The following is a 20204-nucleotide window of genomic DNA, read 5'->3' as shown; positions in this document are numbered from 1 at the left end:
ATACTATTGGCGGCATTTGATGGCTGCTGAAACAAGCATTTAAAGACGGGCACCGATGCGGAGCCTGAAGGTTCCTGACGGACGTTCGCTGTATTGTTGTTTGGTGTCACCATGACGAGTCTTATCAGCTTCTTTGCTCTACGCTTTTGAGGGCGTCATGTACTAAAAATGATTAGCTTCGACACGCCCCATATGGCTCGTGGCAATAAAATGTAATGAATTTTGTCGAGAGTTTTACTCAACCAAGCGCCCCGAACACAGAAGTGGTTTCTAACACCCGAAACTGAAACAAATAGAGAAAAAAGTCTACATCGAAGAGCACCTTAACTTTCGTACGTCTGCCGTTGACTGGTAGGTACTAGATTTTAACCTACATCAGTAACCACAAATATTGGTCTGATAGTTGAGCTATTCGATGGCAATACATTTGTGAAAGTGTCTACTGCACTGCAATGTTATTTTGAATTTGCCTATATGTTCTGCCGTTACAGCAGGAGAGCGAATTCCGTCCGTCCGCGTGGCCTAATGGATAAGGCGTCTGACTTCGGATCAGAAGACTGCAGGTTCGAGTCCTGTCGCGGACGTGATGCTGTTCATTTTTGCCATTCAGGTGTGTCAACCTCGGTTTCTATCTGGACAGAATGCTGGGTGTTGTTATCCAATCCTCCGCCCACTAAAAACATGCAAACAACAAACACAACACAGGTCTCTCTTTTACAAAATTAATTTTAGCTTGCGGGCTAATCTCCATGCAGTTACCGACGTCCGTGGATTGCGATTAAAGATGCCCACAAATATTTGGAAAACATAAAGAGCTCTTCAACATGGTATTCAAGGTATTCAGTTGGAATGTTTCTTACACTATACAGGAGCTGACCAAGACCTTTTCGTTGCGGTGTAATTTCATAAATAAAGGCGAGCGTTTTCTTAAAATTTCTTCTTCGCAAAACTTGATGTCGTAGTTTGGAGCCCGCAGTGTGCCCCAGTGACGATATTTGAATGCGGCTCATACATTGAACCTGAGCATTCTGTGAAGACTCGATTTGGTCTCGCGACGTTCAAAAGCTCGACAAGCATTCGGGTGGTGGCTCACGCCAAATGGACCTTTTACGAGAAGCGTTCTGCGCACGCGCGCGCGCAGATGCCAAGCGGCGGAAGTCGGCACGAAAAATCGAGGAAATTTGGAAGGAGGCTGTGGATTAACGAGTAGAACGCGTAATTGCAGCATACATATATAATTGTGTTACAGAAAAAAAAAAAGAAAGTGGAAGGAAAAAAAACACGATGTTAGGGTGGACGCTACGGATGCCCCTCTTTAAAGTCGCGTTGGGCGCGCGCCGCAGCTTAAAGAGCGAAGAAACTGGTAGCATAGCTCCCATTATCGATTGGTAGCGCAGGTAGGTCACTTTCTCGATTTTTAGTTCGTACAGCCACCGCCTGGTGCCGTCGATATGTGCAAAAGGTCCCTTCAATGACGACAATAGCCGAACCATAACAACGTCTGTAACTCAGTGCGTCAAATGCGCTTCGCCAACCTCAGCGCGTGGCTATGATAAACATTGCCGGCATACAATCGGCTGCAGATCATGTGGCCGCTTGTTCTTGCTGCAAGCAAAAAAAAAAAAGTTTTTTTTTCGGTTAATATTGCACGAGGAGAAAAACTAACGGGTACGTTTTATGGGTTATAAACGCCACGGATTCATTCGAAAGGCCGGTTCAAACGCTTGCGTTTTAGTGCGTTTACTGCGTTGCGTCGAGAACCGAAAGCGAGTCACCGGCATATCTGTGCTTCGTATGAAGCGTGGAATCCAAGTCAATGAATCATCTTGGCACGCGATATAGACGATTGCAAGCTGGGCGACTGGCCGCCGCCATGTCTCTGCTCGAGCAGGCACGCCCGTGCGATGACGAGCTTGCCAATGCTACGTTCACCCGCGCGTTGCACGCGCTTGCACGCATGGGGCACCACTTGTGGCGCCATGCTTGCAATTGTCTATAAGCAGCAGGGATGTCCTGGTTTCTCGCAGCCGCAACGCGGTCAAACGCAGTCAAACGCAATGTCTGAAACAGGGTTATGAGGTACTTACGCAACGTACGAAAATTGTTGCACCGCCCACTAAAAGGGAAGAGCTGAAACGGTTTTTTAAAAAATAAGAAAATGTTTTTTTTTTTTGTTTTTCTTTTTTTTTTTGTAGTTTTCGCTGGAGAGTTTAGATATCACCATCATTCGTTCTCTCAAAACAACACTACATGTGGAAAAAAAATATGCAGCCGCTCGTATTGGTTGATCGAGCGGTGATGTCATAAAATGAGCAGGCTCGTTTCTGATTGCATCTGTCGCTCAACTTTCAACTGGAAATTCTTACTTCGTTTCGTCTCCGCTTCGCGCAAGCTCATCGGGTTCGCTAAGGTGCCTCCATTTTTGAAGAAAGATGCTCGCAACTGCTGGACTAGCGACCATTTACTTTCTAAGTGGTGCGAAGTTTTATTATAAAGACAAAAGCTTCGTCTAACACAATAAAACAAACTGTGTTTTCGGGCTTAAACGGCTCCTGGCAGGTGATTTCAACGTGCACCATTTGAATGGGGGTGCTCCACGGCGAACGGCCACAGGAGGTAGCAGAGATGGCGCACCGAACTTTGACAAGAGACCTCACCTACCCGACGCACCACGGACTGCACGAGAGTACGAGGGACTCTATCCTGGAACAGACCTAGGCGGACCCAAGCCTGGTGATCGATTGGCGGTGCGAACCGGACCCTATGGGATCCGACCACTACCCACCCGGCCACCACTCCCGACAGGCAGCGGAGCCACCTGTCGGAAGCGGCAGCCGGGTGGACACGCTCAACTCGGGTCAGCGACTGGGACGCCATTCGGAGGGCAGTAGCAGTCTCGAAAGATGCGGGTCCAGTGACTGCGACACTGCAGAGCGTGACTCAACCGACAGTGCGAGAGAGCTGATACTTCACAACCTCGCACGGTTACCCAAGGGCCAAGTGCTGATACACAAAGCCCGCACTGGAGCTTCACTTACGGTGGACGTACTCGCCAGATGGCGTCATTACAAGCGGAAGAGAGGAAATTCAGCCGATGAAGCACCGACGGACGAGGAACAGTCGGGGCACACCAATAACTGCTCTGCTGACATCAGTCCAACGATCCAGCACCTTCTCTCGGACTGCAAGCCAAAAGGATCGAGCACCTCGATCCACGCATCCGCAACATTCAAAACATGGTTACCCCGAAGAGCGGTGCGCATTCTAAAAGACGTTCTCCTCACAATGGGAGTTTGTGCACTTGACTGGCGTCGACCGCCATAAGTGAACACGTACCTTCCCTTATTACCCTTCCCTCACTGAGGCATAGCGCCATCCTTTTCAGAATTAGGGAAGTCAATCAGTCAGTTGTTCATCTACTTTCCGGCAGATGTCCCTTAGAGCAGAGCACCGAATGATGAGGTCAAAAATATCATTAGATATAAAATGTTTAGAATGCGACAAAGCATATGGCATTCCACTTAGTACTGCTGTTTCGAAGCATAAACATGACTTCGGGAGTCAATCACGCGACGGACACGTACTGTGTAACAGCACCATGGACGACGAGATTTCATTGGCAGCGCTCTGTTTGGAAGGCGGAGACGGAGACGCTGGCGACGACCCTGGCAGAGATCGTCGGCCTAGGTGCTGCTGTTACCGCATGATTTTGGCCGGCGTGTTCGTGCACTGTCTAGTTTTAACAGAAAAAGCGAGTGCCTTAAAATAGGAACGGTTGTGTTCCGCTTCGTAACAGCCTTGCACGAAGAGACCGGGATGTCTAATTTAATTGGCGACTTTTCATATATCGCATACTGTGTAGGTTCCGGGTCAGTAAAAGCTTCCGCTTGTGGTGCAAAGCTCTTGAATATGGTCTACAAAAAGTCTATTATTTCCCGAAAGCAGAAGAGTGGAGCTCGCTCAACGATGTTTCGAGTCACGAGTTTTAGTAGACCGTGTTTCCCCCTCCGCTAAGCCCCTCCGCTGCCGGGAACTCTACAGCCAAGGCTACCGGCACGCAGGCGCAGTGGCGATTCCGCGCTCCGCTCTGCAGAGCGGCTGCATGAAAACGGTCTACTAAAACTCCCTATGCGCGTTATTTTTAAAGCGTTAAGGTACGTTTATACTCCAACGTAACGTCGACGGTCGCGGCGTTGCGCAGCGCGCACAGATACTGATTGATTGAAAGTGATGTTTTATTATATTATATATATATATATATATATATATATTAAATCGACTGTTGCTTGTGCACTTAGTGTGCACATGTCACTGTTGAGGGAAGGGAATTGGGTGAAAAAGAAAGGATAGAAAGAGAGAGGATTAGGTTTGGGGGGGGGGGGGGGGGGGGGGGGGGGCGCAGGGGGATGTCTTGGCCTTCGCCGGCATGTCGAGTCGTAGGACGACCCAAGCCTCAGGCCTCAGGACACAAAGCTTGTCGAAGTTTGATGTGGAGCCGTCATAGGGCGAATAGCTAAGTATCTTAAAGCTGAGGTGGCTGGTAGCTGTGCTTCAGGGCTAATATCGGCACGAACGTTCCGTTGAAGGAATGACGTTTCTTGTCTTGGTAGAACAAGGTGTGTCCGAAATGCAGGTTTCGTAATCATGAGCTGGAACGGTAGATTGGGTAGTCGTGCCTTGTACTGGTGTGTTAAACTGCAGGTGCACTCTTAAAAAAAAAAAGGTGCGCAAAGGGACCAATCGCCATCTTTCATCCCCGCGACCCTAGCGCCCTCTATTCAGAAGCGGTAACTCGAGCAGTTCGTCCCGCGGGCATTTCGTTGCTCCCGCTGGAGTTGATCCCCTAACGAATACTTTAGTCCCCTCGCCAATAATGGCTGCCGCAAGCCTTCGATGAAGTGGACGAAGCATCACTCAAGTAGCTATTTTGGAAAGAAGCCTTGGCAAAACAAGATTTTGGCCCCGGGATTTAGAAATTGTGACTACAAGCGCATATTCGGTGAATGTTTCCGGTCGCGAAAAACATGAGAACGGAATCCGAGCGACGCGGAGGCGCCGGAGACGAGGCTACCTACTCTCGTCTCCGACTGCCGCGCGCGCGCCCGAGTTTGAACTGGAGGTGACGGTTGACCCAGTTGACCTGTGGCGGGCGGTGCGGTGGAAGCCTCGTCGGATGCAGTCGGAGTGGCAACCAATTGTACGGTGAGTTTTGATTGCTTTGGCTACTTGTTGAGCAGCAGAAATGTTATAGTCATTTCAGAACGTACTTCATAAAGTCGCAGGGTTACCCTGTACGATAGGCGCTCGCTCTCTGACGCGGTCGGGCTCGTACTCGTCCATGTTAGCGTGCAAACGAGGCCAAGCACTTCAAAACTAGACCAGGCGGCAATCAGTTCATCAAACAAACGATGTAACACCGGCAGATGGTTTCGTCGACGCAGCAGCGTTTTAATGCCACTTAGGTTCATCGAAAAGTACCCGTGTTCGTTTCATCGACCAACCTTGCGACGCTTCATCGGAAGCGTCTTTCCGCACATATCGCCTCGGTCGGCGACCAAGGCGATGCGAGCTTGACGAAACCGTTGCGGTTCGCATGAGGCCTGGTGCGAGTTCGCGCCTCGAGAGTAAAGTTTCGCGCTTACGCTCTTAGGCGAAAGGTATGGTCGTATCCGATATGCGTAAATAAACATGTTTTCGATCAATATTAAAGTGTCTTCGAGCGGAGCGAAGGGTTTTAGCGCGTAGTGCGGACGGTTTGAAAGCGGCGATCGCCAATTCATTTGTGGCGTATCAGAGTCGCCTGGGCAAGTCCGCTTTAGTTGAGGTAGGTTTGCGGCGAACGAAATTAAACCAATAATGCAATCCCCGTGGTGAACGAAACAAAACAAAGTCGACGAAACGTTGTAGGAGCACGTACCGGCGAAATTGAGCGGTGCCGCGAAGTCGTGCACGCGCGCGTTTAGTGAAGCATTATTTTATGTTTTTACTTTCTCTGCGGGTTTCCGAGTGTCTTTCGGCCCTCTATGTTTCGGCCGATGCTGGTCGGCTCCGTGGCACAGTTTATAGTTTCAACCATGGTCGGGAATCACCAAATTGGAATTGAACTTCAACGCTATAACGATACTATTGTTTATAGAGCCCAGCGTAGAGGTGTTTTGTCTTGTAATACTTCTGCTTTTGAGATCCTCACTTCGGAGTTTGCTTTCGCCCTGTGTAACTTGTGCTCGTGGCTTCAAAATGTGTGTTGTATTCTTCAAAGTTGCTCTTGTAACCTTCATTCAAAAGTTTTTTTTGTTTTTTTTATGCTTGTTATTGATAGCTGTGTTTCCTTTGGGCTCTGAGCATTTTCATTGCTTTGGACTCTGAGCATTTTCAAACAGTCTGGTTAGGACACGCGTGTCGAAAAATAAATTTTACGCGAATAAGCAACAAAAAAAAATTTTAGAGTAATAGTTATTTATTTATTTATTCATTTATTTTTTATTTATTTATTGAAAGTACATGCAGGGCCCGAAGGCATTACAGAGGGGGAGAGGCACATACATAAAATAAAGATATTAATATAGTAACAAGTGAACAATATTAAATATGCAACAAACAAAAAAAGATCCACAGGTCATGGGTCACTGTTAAATTAGTTGGTGATAGACCCTTTCCGAAATTCAGTGCCATCTGGTGGTTTGTAAAGCAGTTTAGGTTTTGCCATATCAATGGTGGAAATGAACTTGTATCGGCACCATCACTTTCGCAAGTCATTGGGACGCGAGGAATTGTTCAGTATGAGTTCTTTCTCGATCACTTTCAGTTCTATATTGACCAAGAACCTACATTCAGAACAAATCTCCAACCCACTCAGGTTTAAAGCCGATTGTGTGCCGCCCACAGATTGACTGAATCTGAGTTATTAGAAATAAACGCTTACGTAGCTCTTGTGTTCCATTCCCACGTCGCGTCGTACTGACCCCCCGAATGGCCTCGCAAGATCTGCTTAGGAGCATCTTCAACGTCTTCCTTTATCAGTCACTAGAAGGCCGCCATTGGTATGGCAAAGATGCCATTCCACAGATGATAGTGATCATAGTGGCCAGACTGCATTTCGGAAAGGGTCTATTGCGCGAGACGCAATTTAGTCGGTAATCACGTCCTTTCCACTTGTTTTCTTTCGGGTGCGGGGAGGAGAGGTGGATTGCCTTGGCCATCGCGTTGAGGTGGAGAAATGGTATGCCAATCTTATTGAGGGGAAAATTGCGTATTATTATTCCGTGACGTCATGAAATTAATAGAAAATTAATCTCGCGCCGTCAATATTGCTAAAAAATGTTTTTGCGCACAATTTATTTTTTTGGCACTTGTGTCCCTTACAACCTGTTTGAAAAGAATTTTTTTTTTCAGGGGTCCTTTAGGGTGCAATTTTCTCGTCTTGACTGTCATTCGATTTCGCATTAATAAATTCTGGTTATGACAGACACTATGCTTTATGACAGTATCTTACATAAATAATAGGGTATTACCACATAGCATCGTCATTTTGGAAGAGAAGTAGCTGCAATCAAAAATAAAAACAAGTCACGTAAAAATAAATTTGCACATGCCATGAACAGTTATCCCGACACAAAATGTTGCTATAGCTTCATCTAAAGGTCACTTTAATTTTGAGTTTGCCTAGCACCTCCCAAATACCAATACCTTAGCCCTTAATTTTCTTTCTCGGTTATCATATTTCAGTGCAGGGTATATAGTGGACAGTGCTATGTTAGCATTGGCCTAGAACTCGTGTTCAGTTGGTGAGAATACGTGTTCCAGCTGAATGCAAATGCAGCACTTTTTCCAGTCAGCCTTGCGATGACCTATGAGAGGGGGTAGAATCCAGCAACACTAAAGCCTTGCGATCTAGGAGGCATTGAACTAACTGAGTAATCTCTGATTATTGAGCTCCTTAAACTATTGATTTCGCACTTGTAGGCTTCTTTGTCTCTTGAATGTTATTAGAAAAATACTTTTGATGTAGAAAAAAAATTCGACCGCAGGTGGAGAACAGACATATGGAAAAGGGTTGATTTATGAGGTTTAGGGCGAAAACGAGCTGGTGCTAGTTAATTAAGACTATGTCTGCCTGTCCTTTCTTTTTCGAAATCTCTGAGTGTTTTTACTGTGTTCAAGGTTGGTTTACTTCGTTCCTTCTAATTTTCAGAAGCTGCAAGCATCCTCGCCCACGACTGAAGAATGAAATTTCATAGCCAGCCACATGAACGCAATGAGAAGAGAAAGGAAGGGAGCGACTACGTATATGGAGATGGTGAAAGATGCCATGGAGAGGACTTTTTGGGCAAAGAGGGTACATCAGCATACACCCTTCAATCTTCAACACCGTAGACGACTATCCAGCCCTAAAGCTCACAGACCAGGTAATATGTTGCTTACTAACGATGTTGCTCATGCTTTTAGGAGCAGTAAGTTCCCTGATAAGACCACGACCACCCCCATTATGGTGCATTCGCGCTGCTAGCGAATGGAAGCTCCTGCGGTGAGATCTCGGTGACGCGGTTGGGGAAAATGTTCCACAACGCACAGATCTGCTTTGCAGTTGCGGCTCCAGTCCTGGCATAAATGCGCCGTTAGTCCTGTCTTGGTGAAGTCTGGCACCATGATGGGTCTCCTTTTTTTATCCCACTTACATCAATTACGATTTTGTTACAACTGATAAGTCATGATTTTTTTCGCTTTTTCTTTTAAAAAGAGCAGTTTACAAATATTTTCAAGTAGACTGAAAATGCAGTGATGTGATTGCTGCGCCAATTGCGCCAAACTGCGCCAAGGGGCTAACCCTGCTCCTTCTTGCTACATTTTGCCAAAATATGGGCAATCTGCGCCAAGCCTGCGCCAAAGTTCCAGTTTTGGTCGCCTTTTGAAAACCGAAACTAAACTGAGTATCGTAATTGAGCATGCGTGAGCTAGGTGGCACAAGCGACCGCCCGACACAAAGTACCCTGCATCAATCGTGGCATTGTAACCCTGGAGCCGGGTAAAAGATGGGACGTGGGACAGGAGGGCTATGTTGCGCTTTTTGCACTCCCAGGAGACTTGGAAGAGGGAAGTGACGTCAACGACACAGCAAACGCAGATTGGATGTTGACAGAAGAAAACGAAATCAACACCCAATCTGCGTTTGCTGTGTCGTTGACGTCACTTCCCTCTCCCTAGTCTCCTGGGACTGCAAAAAGTGCAACATAGCCTCCCAGGAACAAAACTCCAATGTCAGTATTGAACCGGCTTGCCTGCACCCTTGCTTTAGTTACATCAATCGTCCATCCGGTCTCGCATGGTTTTCCCCGCCGTTTCTTCTTTCGCAGTCTCGTGAATCTCGTCTCGCGTCGTTTTTTTTTTTTTTTTTTTTTTTTTTTTCTTTTAATTTTTTAAACGAGAGATGCGGGCGTGTGCGGACGCTTCGACGCTAACGTGCTGGGTACCAGCCATGCTGTCACGCTTTGAAACGAAATTACGTTTTTGCGCGGCGGGAGTTACTTTTTGAGCTGAAACACTCGCTTCTGAAAACAACGGCCGTGGGAAAACTATTTTGCCCTGCCGGCCAGTCCGCACGTCGCTCCATATATGGAGCTTTCTAAACTGAAAGATAAGGACCGCGGCATGTTCATCAACATTCCTGTTCTTGTTTAAAACATACGCTGCTACAAAACTCCCTCTCTAACTCAAAGACTGCTGTGTGAAAGTATTGATTACCAGGTTCCTCTTGGTTGGCTTTCTTTCGAGAGGGACCCCGGTACATAAACTTTTGTCGCGAAAAAAAGTTGGTGAAGTGAAGTGAGATAAAGCAAAGAAAGCAATATCTGCACGCTGAACCCGCACAGCGCGCTTCTTTGTCTCGAGTTCAGTCGTTGCACAATGCGCTCCAAGAATGTTTTGACCCTGACTCGCGATGTTCTGCATCGATGCGCTCAGGTTCTTTTTTTCTGTGTGTTTAGCTTGTATACTTCGCCTGCCGGCCTTGCAAGCACGCGCCGCTAGACTGTTTATTGTCGCATGTTGGGCAGTTACAGTTTACATACATTCTTGGAGACAAGTTGGCGACAGAGCGGAGAGGCATGGTTTCGGTTTCGATCGAACAGCCGTCTCCGCTCGCGCGACAAAGCACGTGCAACTGCAAGCCTGCCGAAGTTGCCCTCACATGATTGCACGACAGAGGCACCAGCCGGGACGCTTACAATCCACTGTTCTAATTTACTTTTGATGAAAACCTGGCACGTTGGGAATCAGTAAAACGGTGGCAAGCGGTTTTCAGAATTGCTCGGTAACACGTACAGCACTTTACACTTGTGGGATGTCTCAATGTCTTTTTGGTGACATTGAAATTGGACATTCATTACTAGCCTAAGCCATGGCGAAGCTTCAGCAGCTTTGCAGAAAGTTTCGAAAAGCAAAAAATACCCGCTACTTGCAATGCACCTCTTTCTTGTGTGCAATTTCGCATTGCACTGCAGTAGCTATGAGTTTCATCAGTCGGAGACTGCTTCCATGTATTATATTTAGGGTTCGGAGTTTTCGGTTTAAACCGATAAAAGTACGCCGAATTCATTTTTGGAAATTCGGTTTTAACCGAAAAAGGTCAGTTTGTGGGTTCAGCGTTTTAGGTTTAAACCGATAAAAGTACGTCTAATCCGTTTTCTAAAATTCGGTTATAACCAAAAAGGGTTAGTTTCTTAGGGCCGCGTCGAGGTGGGTGGGGGAGAGGGGAGGGAAGAGAGGGCTTTGCAAGGTTCAACATTGTGCGACGTCTTCGTAGTTGCCCTCTTCCAAGGTTCAACATGCAACAGAAGAGGTCTTAGATTGGATTTCGCGGGACATCTGTGTCCTTTCTGTGATCGGGCTTAGTTTGTCAAGTCCCTGTTCTTAAAAAAAGTTCGGGTGTCGTGCACTTCAGAAGACATCGAGAAAAGCCATTGATACCTTCTTATCACCCTCTCTCAAACTTCCCTGTGGTTAAAAACATAAATACAATATATTTTGTTTTGCCATTTCACTGGTTCTGTACGGTCATCACCTCAGATGGTCACGCCGTCAGAATGGGATGGAAAAAGAAGCGTGCTGAAGATTATGCCCGCGAATTCCGCGATTTTGAGGTGTGTCCTGGCGGAAGTTGTAGCGAAGACGACGCATATATATCTGCCGTTATTCTTTGAGTGATCATCTGATCCCGTGTCCGATGGTGTTTCTTTCATGTTCACCGAAAAAAACCGGTAAAAGGTTTTGAGAATGAATATACACCGAAAAAAACCGAAAATCGAATTTTAAAATAAACACCGAAAAAAGTACGCCGAATTTTGAAAAAATAAAAACCGAAAACGCGGAACCCTAATTATATTATATCACTAGTCAACCTAATGCTGTGATATTTACTACTAAGCTGGTCATTTTCAAATAAATTTTAATATGTGAAGTTCGGTTTTCAAATAAATTTTAATATGTGAAGTTTGGTTTTCAAATAAATTTTAATATGTGAAATTTGGTTCTTATCTATCTATAGTAAGTACATATATATGTATAATTTAACTGAAGCATTGCAAAATGTGTCATGTCATTGACATTTCAGTTACACCTTGAAAGACTCCAATGTGGTCGAACTTGACCATAATTTGTTTATTTCGGCGAACAAAGTGCCCCTCGTTTGTCCAGCACCTAAAACGAATGTTTTTATTTTTCTAAAAATATCTGCTTCATAAGCCACTTTTGGTGCTCCGAAACACTGTTTTGGCTGCTCTGCAAGCCACTTTTGCTGCTCCAAAACATTGTTTTGGCTGCTCCAAAGGCCACTTTTGCTGCTCCAAAACACTTTTTTGGCTGCTCCGAAAGGTGCTCCAAAACGGCTTAGGCCAATCACATCACTGAAAATGTGAAAATAATGTTTCTTGCAGATCTTTGCAGTGTATTTTTGTGTTAGTACTGGCGCCAAGGCAAAGGAGCGATTTATGAATGTTGCCTCAGAAAACCTGCCAACTGTTCTCATGGTGACTGAGGGAAAACCAAGACCGGCATTGTTCTGCGAAATCATTGTAAGGCTTCATGATGCAGAAGATATAAAAAAGGTGCACTTTACCCTTTGTTGTATTACACTTTTCTTTTTCAGCACATTTGCAGTAAATGAAGCTGTTCGTCTTTTGCTATTAATTTCCTTCCAAGGGCTCAGCTTACGGGTTGGCAGAAACTTCGGGCTCTCGGGACAAGTATTTCATTACCTGACCCTGCCCTCATGCGCATGAGCATATGCAGAAAGCATGGTCACCAGTTTTATGATCGACAGCTGGCTGGATCTGAGAGCATACCCAATGTGATAACAAGGTTTAAAATGGCACTGCCCTGCCAACCTGTTGGAAGTTTTCAAGAGAGCAAGCACACTGTCTTTGCCCTGTTGCTCAATTCAGTGGGAATAATTCAAGTTCAACATGCCTTTAAAAAGAATTCTCCTCATAGGCCACTTCTTGCTTGCCTTTTTTATAGCAGCATTATAAGAAAATACTTGCGTTTTAGTTATATTTGTGGAGGGCTAGAAAACCGAGCAAATAGCTTTATATTTTGGTAGGTTCCTCCTGCTGAGCGAGATTTGGTGCAGCTGAGATGTATCTGATCGTAACCGGCCAACCAAAAACACTGCACATTCTGAATTAGTTGGCTTATGTGGAAAATTGGGGTACTTCATACTTGTTTTTATTCCTTTGTTTATTTTAAAGTAAGTATTAACAGCACTTCTCAAAGCACGGGCAAAACTACATGTGATCACAAGCATAATGAGATGTGCTTGGAACGAATTACTTTCAGAAAACTGATAACAACATCATAGTCTTATTAACTGGCACTTCCTCCATGGCAAAAGCAAGCACCACGAGTCTTTTATTATCCCACTGACATCTTTGCAATTACGATTCTGTTTTTCATAATAAATTGGGAATCTTTTTTTCTTATCTCCTGCTTTTCTCAGGGTAGTTTACGATTTATTGGCTCACTAAAGATCATCTATTTTTATTTCAGATTTTTGCTGAGTTTAATCGCATCACAAGCATCGATGCCGAGCAATTCTCTTTTTAAATTGCCTCAGAAAACCTGGCGACCGCCCTTGAACTGACAGAGGGCAAGACAAAGCCGGACATTTTCTACCAGACTGTTGAAAGAATGGATGATGTTAAAGAATCGGAGAAACAAGGTATACCTGCTTTACAATTTAGCCTTCATTGACTGTTAGCGGAAGTCCCAATCCAGCTAGCTTTCTATTGCAACCGAATTGGTGCCGACTCAGTTCATGTGATAGGTGGGTGCAAACTATGTAAATTAAATTCGAGATATCTAACAGTTATCTGTACGGCATCTGAAATTCCAAATGCTTCTGTACATTAATTTTAAATTGTGAGTGACCGTCTGGTGATGAGTAACATTAAAAAAAAATGGGGGAATGGCTGTATTTAAAAAGAAATATAAATTTGCATTACTGATGTGATGCTTAAATAGAGCCTTCTTATTTTGTGTTGAATTGCCGTGACACTTGGCACTGAGCACAATTGAAAGGATTAGTTTAAAAAACAATCTACTAGCATGGGTGATTATTCTGTTATTAACTGTGTGCATATCAGGAAACAAAATTAGGCCCTTATTTCTCACCTGGTAGGATTTGACTGCATGGTATTACTGTTTCACCCTATGTCCGGATGCAGCGGATGCTAAGAGCAATCCCATTTAATCGTGCTCTTTGAACATAGCACATAACACGTGTCGCCGCGCCCACTCTCTAAGGACACATGACCCCCGCACAGCTTTGGATTTGCTCTGATGGCTCGCAGCATCCGCTGCGCCCTGACTAAGGTGATACAGAGTATAGTGTAGATGGTGGTTGAACAAAAAAATTCTGAAGTGTCTGTGCTATGTGGTATGAAAATATTTTAAAGGGATACTTGACGAAATTTGAAATATACCCGTCCTGTTCAGATATAGGCTGAATATGATCAACAATATCCGTAAATGACAATCTCACGTTTGTATTTTGAGCCTGAAGGCTGAATTTTTCGTTATAAACGAAATACCTTTCTGGCTTTAATGCAAGGCATTAGATGAATCCGTGTTAAGAGCCTTTTCACATACATCAACCGCATCTAGGAGTTTTAGATATCGCAGTGCTCCCGAAACTTACTGTTGACCGGAGATGGTCCATCTTTTGCGTTGTTTGTGCTACTCCTTTGCTCACCAGTCGAACAACGTGGTGAAGTTTGGGTACCCGATGATGACCTAGTCTGGAGAGGATATTCCAGCTGCTCCAATGACCAATTTAGCTTTGGTTTGCCAAGAACAATATTAGGGTAACTGGTTTGGGGTGTTAGGTTTAGGGAGTATGTACTGAACCTGTTTCAGGTAGTCTATCAGTTACCTGTATCTGCTTATCATCAGTTACTTGTATCTGCTCTAAGGGCAGGCCTCTCTTTGTGTTAGAAAGCCTTCGATTTTATGATTTGTTTTAATTCCCAACCTTTGTTTCAGACGTGCCCCGCAGTCTATTCCATCGAAGTGTGTCCCAGGACCCCAACAGAGCGCTGCAGTGTGCTTTTTGTAAATCTGGCTTATGAGACAGAGGGCCCTCTGGAAGCTGTGGCACTTCGTTTCTGCCTGGCATGGGTTTTCGATCTTCAGTACTTCGTTAAATATTTTTGCACATTTGTTTGTTTAGAGAGACTTGTAGGTCTCAAACATTCAAAGCTGGGCTGCATGGGCACAACGCTGCTGACCAGCCTAAATTTAAAAAAAAAAGTTTTTTTCCACACATGTTGTTAAAAGAATGTTGTTCTGGGCTTGTGTAATGCATTGAAGGAATGCATTCGCATTTAAGTGAACATTATTTTTACATTCTTGAGCACATGCATTCCTGAAAATTTAAAACCCATGGCAAATTTTTTGTCCTGTTTTTTTTTTATATAAATATAGGGTGACCCAAGTCACCGGACTCGATCAAAAATGGACCGTAAAAATCGTCGCCTTCACGTCGTAGACCGTGGCAAGTTTATTCGCCCTATTATTTACAGAAAAAGAGCTACGCTTTGTAATTAAAAAAACGACCTGTGAAATACACCTATGACGAAAAATTTAGATCGCTACGTACAGGCGTCAATTTTTACGGTCCATTTTAGGTCGAGCCTGGGGACTTGAGTCATCTTATATACTAGTAATTTCTTGAGCAGATATGTTCCTACTGGCCAAAAACCCTTCCCAGTTGTTTTTTTCTTTTTTTTTAATTTATAAATATACTAGTAATTTTACTGCCTCACATTTTATGATTGGAAGCTCTTTTACTAAAGTGTTTGATTTTTTATAGTCATTTTCATTAAAAAAGGGAACAAACGACAAAAAGAGCTGTCTCTTGTTAGCTTTTTTTTAAGTTTAAAGGATATTAGGGTGTCTACAATATGTTTTAGTGCTGTGAAACAAGCCAGAACAATCAGATCCTGCATGTAGAAAGCTCAATTAAGATTTACCCAAATGTGAAGTTTTCCTGCAGAAATTTCAAAGTTTAGCTCCCTTCACATGAAAAATAAGACCAACAAACTGGCCAGTGTCAATAGCAGTCATGTCTGCAGATGGTAGAGTTAGCGATGGTTGTAACTCCCGGTAGGCACAACGAGCAGATGAGATTGCCTTCTGCTTCCCTTGCTTAGAACAAAATGACGTCGCAGTTTACAAGCATTGCTAACGCTGCAAGCATGTCCACCCTAGGCCCTGTCAAGTTCGTCTAATTTTTCACAGGAAGGAGGCGAAAGTCCTTACAATTTCAACAGGTAACATGCACATTCAGTGAATGCTTTAACTTTTAATGTTCAGGCACCAATTTTTCGGGCTCGTTCAGCAGCACTAAGAACCATTGTAGATTTCTACATATATGCTAGTCATGTAAAATTTCGGCAAGTTGTTCAGTGCCAAGATGGCAGTATTTTCTTGTATACTTTCTTGTGATGTGCAATTGTTTTCATTTACAGTGTTGTGTAGTTCTAGAATAAATATATTTCCACAATGAAAGTGCTAGTTTTTTTTCTACAGATAGCTGGTGCAACGTGTTTCGTAAAATGGTGATGTTAGCTGTAAAAAAACCTGCCTGAAAGTTCTACGAGTGTTGTCCGCATATCCAGTCTTCGCAGCTTCTTTCAAACAAAGGCTTGCTTTTTCCAAATAAAGGTGTGCGACTTTTCATATATACTGCAATATTTAGCTGTGAATGGGAGTGAAAGGTCTGAGGTATTGAATTCCTCCCTGCTCTGAAAAGACACTTTGTGCAACTTTTCAGAAGATATACCTTTTCAAACAAGTTGCACAATCTGCCTTTTCTGAATAGGAAGCTGTTCAATGCCGCAAACCTTTCACTCCTATTCACAGCTAAAGGGTCTCATTACTAGTAATTTCGGCTCTAAAAGTGTCAAAATTCGTTCACAAAAGGACGAAAATTACCCTCTCAATACTATAAAATTAATCCCTAAAAGGGTCAAAATTGATCCTCAAGGGGACGAAAAGTTACTCCCCCGTCACTATAAATATCATCCCTTTAAGTGGCAAAATTAATCCCCAAAGGGACGAACTTTAGTCCCCAATAAAAAAAAAAGTTAGTCCCCCAATCACCGCTGTTGATCCCCAAAGGGATCAAAGTTACTCCCCCAATTATAAACATGACGGCGCTCAAGGGACCATAATTAATCCCCTGAAGAGCTAAGCTTAGTCCCTGGTGCCCTGCTGTAGGGATCAAAAGCACTCCTCTTAACGGTTCAAAACTTTGACCTGAAAGGATCAATGGAAAGGGACTAAAAGAAAAGGGAGGGACTAAACCGGGGTTTTGCCGTTTTTGGGGGATCACTCTCAGTGACATCGATTTAGTCCCCAAAAAGGACGAAGTACTACTCCTTTTTTTTTAAGAGTGTGGTCTCCTAAAGAATTTCTAGGAGTGCCGTGTCCTTCAGGTAAGTTATTGTTTTTTTAGTGCCATGTCTGTCACAGCTCGCGTTGCCCGCGGATGCAGAAGGTCCTCCAGGCTAGCGCTGGAGAGTCCGAGGCCTGAATAGGCGCTATGGAGGGCAGTACGCTCGTCATTGTAGTCGGTGCAGAGCAGGAGGACGTGCTCGGCGTCGGCAGTTTCCTGGCAGGTTTGGTGATTAGGGCTGAGATCAGGCCTGCAGGCCTGATCTCAGCCCTACGAACGGTGGAGCGGTGCTCCACCGTTTGCGGACCGGAAGCGCTTTCACACCAGTGTGGATAGGCCGCTTCATGAAGCGGCCTATCCACACTGGTGTGAAAGCGCTTCCGGTCCGCAAACGGTGGAGCACCGCGGCAGTGTGACGGTCCAACCCTCGTGGGAGACGGGCTGAGAGCGTGCCTTCCGCCACTGTCGGGTCCGGATTCTGTCGTGTGATGGTTCTTCTCACTAGAAGCTTGGCGTTTGAGAAAGTAGGAACTGTAGAAAGCGGACATCCGGGGTTTTTTTGAGCCTGCGCAGCTAGGGAATCGGCGACTTCCTTTCCCCTGATGCCACAATGACTGGGGATCCACTGGAGGATGATCTCGTGGCCTCTCTCCTGGAGCTAGGCTGCATCTTGTGCGACCGACCGCGCCAGACGCGTATCCCTTTCTAGCCCCGATAGTAGCCCGAGAGCCGCTCTTGAGTCGCTCAGGACTACCCGGCTCAGCCCCCGTGCGCAGCCTGTCCGAATTCCCCAGAGGGCAAGTCGTATGGCCGCCAGCTCTGCGGTAGTAGAGGATGCCTGATGGGGACAGGCGCTCGTGTATGCCTACGGCTGCAGCCTCAAAGAAGGCCGCTGCCGTTGCTTTGCCTCCAGAGGGGTCTACCGACCCGTCGGTGAAAACGCGTGTCCGCCCATCGTACTCCGCATCTAAGTGACTTTCCGTCAGCTGCCGAGCGGTTACCACTGCTGCGCTCTTCTTGGTCCGGAGCCCTGGTATGCAGATACTAGCCCTCAGAGGGTGAGGATCTGTGTGTAGTGCTGGATTGGTCGCAGATATCGAGTTCCTGGTTGCCGGCCAATAAAAGGCGCGCGTTCTGCGCTACGCTGCGTTCACTGCGCCCAACGTCGGAGTACAAACAGCCCTTTACGTAAAAGTTTGTTTAAATGGCGTTACTCCGCCGATTTGTTGATCAATGTCAGCTTCATAAGATATATACTCCCGCGCACTACGCCATTGAAGTTGTCATGTGAATCATTGGGAGGATTGCTTTGGTGCGCGCCAGACAGATACTAACAACAAAATGGTGCACGAAATTACGTCAACCCCGATACTGCAGGGAGCCAAAACCACACGCACACGCACAAAGTCTCGATGTGTGTTTGTCCTTCTGGTTTCCTGTAGCCTGTGCTTTGTACACACGCAGTCGAACGTGTCGTTCGAAACAGATAAATAGCCGCATAACTAGCTACATCACGGTGAGGCCAATCCTGGTCATGACCGTCACAAGAAATAAACAACAGGGCGCCACCAATTCCTTCTTTTTCGCGCGATCTGAAACGTGGTGAGATGGCGCCAGTGCGCAAATACCACTTACGGTTCTAAAGTAGACGGCGGGTTTAAGAATAATTGCGAAATCAAATATACACGCTATCTTCTGGAAATGGCCACTTATAGCACTGTCGGACTTAATTCACCCTTATGGTAAAAGAATGATGAGTTAAAAATTACGGAGCATACCTAGACCGGAAGTGTTCTGAAACGACCCAATAAATGGCGCCACTGAGATTGTCGCCAAACAAGAGAGGCATCTCGGCGCTAATGGGGTCATGCGACAGCGTTCAGGGGCCCTACACTCGTGAAACTCAAAGTTGGAGCCAAAAGTTCGCGGAGCGCGGTGATTGGACGTCGGCGAAAAAAACGCCAAGTCATCGTCGTGATAGGCCAATTGGTGCGCTCCGTCAATTTCGGCCCCAACTTTGTGTTTGACGGGTTTAGCGACCCTGGTAACGCTGCATTAAAAATTTGGATTGGGCTAGTTGGTTCATTATGATCCGGAATTTAGACAATAGTGTTCACGCCTGCGTGCTGGAAAGACTGCCTCGATTAAATCAGTGGAAAGTTAGCGCCAATCCGTGTTGTATGTGTCTCTTCATCGTCCGTGTTTTTTTTTTTTTTTTCTTTTGTTGTTGTTGTTGTTCTTTAAGTTTTTTTAGTTTTGGTGACGGTTTGTCCCCAAAGGCGCACGTGCCTCCGCTTTTCAGCTGTCTGTGGTCTTCTGACTTTTCATGCTATTCGTGTTTTCAGACGCGGACGATCAAGCTTGGCACAACACATGTTACTAGCAACTTTCTACGTAAATAGGGAACTTCCTTAAATTTGCTTGCAGTCTACATGCTCGGTTTATTACACACACAGTACAAGCACTCCGGCGACTCCACAGGCATACGCAATATTAACTTTTCAATGTAAGCCAAAGAGAGGTCACTCAATTACTAAATATTTCTGTCACTTTAGTTTTTGATCATTGAGTGGCAGCAAACAGTCAAAAGACCATCGATAGACCGAAAAATCGAAATCGTTGCACTGCCCCTTTAAAATTCTGGCTCGAACATTTTTGCTATGTAGGACGAAGACAAACAACCTTGATTCTGTAATTCTCGGCACAGGTTGCGTTTTTCAGCGTAATGTTTGTTTGGACCCCACCGGTCACAGATGCACTCCGTCGATCAGTACGATTGGCGTAATTTGTGATTTAAAACTTTAGAGCTCATTCCAATTGCCACCTCTAAAGTAAAAGGCGACAGATCTAAAAAAAGGCCGTTTATTTGGGCGCAGAATAATCGCAGGAAGAATGGTTATCCAGAATTACTTCAACCGCGGAAACATATTTCAGGCACGTAAACATGCTAAGGCTGGGTGAGAGCTTTGTTCACAGACTTGTAGGTAACCTGTTCTCCGCAATGCACTTTTTTTTTAATGCTGTTATGCGGCAGCAATGCCCTTGGGTGTTGCGGATCTTAAATAAATAACTAAAAATGTTGGAAGCGCCAGAGATTACAGCCCTCTCCCTTTGCTTACGACTTCGCATGACCCCCAAAAGGACATTCCTAAAGATTAACAGTCACCTCGCCGTTTGAGCGGTGGAAAAGGATACGAAAGCTCTCTGGGTAGGATACACGCATTACTCATCTCGACTTCCGCCGATCCTCCGGGGT

At 45.2% G+C, this 20204-nt stretch overlaps 1 non-coding gene across 1 annotated transcript; it reads left to right on the top strand.

Moving 5' to 3' along the window:
- Positions 1–511: 511 nt before the first annotated feature.
- Positions 512–584, top strand: Trnar-ucg. Its single transcript has one exon. It is a non-coding gene; the product is annotated as a tRNA-Arg (tRNA).
- The last annotated feature ends 19620 nt before the right edge of the window (positions 585–20204 follow it).

Source organism: Ixodes scapularis, unplaced genomic scaffold (genome assembly GCF_016920785.2).
Source record: "Ixodes scapularis isolate PalLabHiFi unplaced genomic scaffold, ASM1692078v2 PGA_scaffold1__304_contigs__length_218370807, whole genome shotgun sequence".
In the NCBI taxonomy this organism is placed as follows: Eukaryota; Metazoa; Arthropoda; class Arachnida; order Ixodida; family Ixodidae; genus Ixodes; species Ixodes scapularis.
Note: the sequence above shows the minus strand (reverse complement) of the source record. Positions and strands in the feature narration are given on the sequence as shown.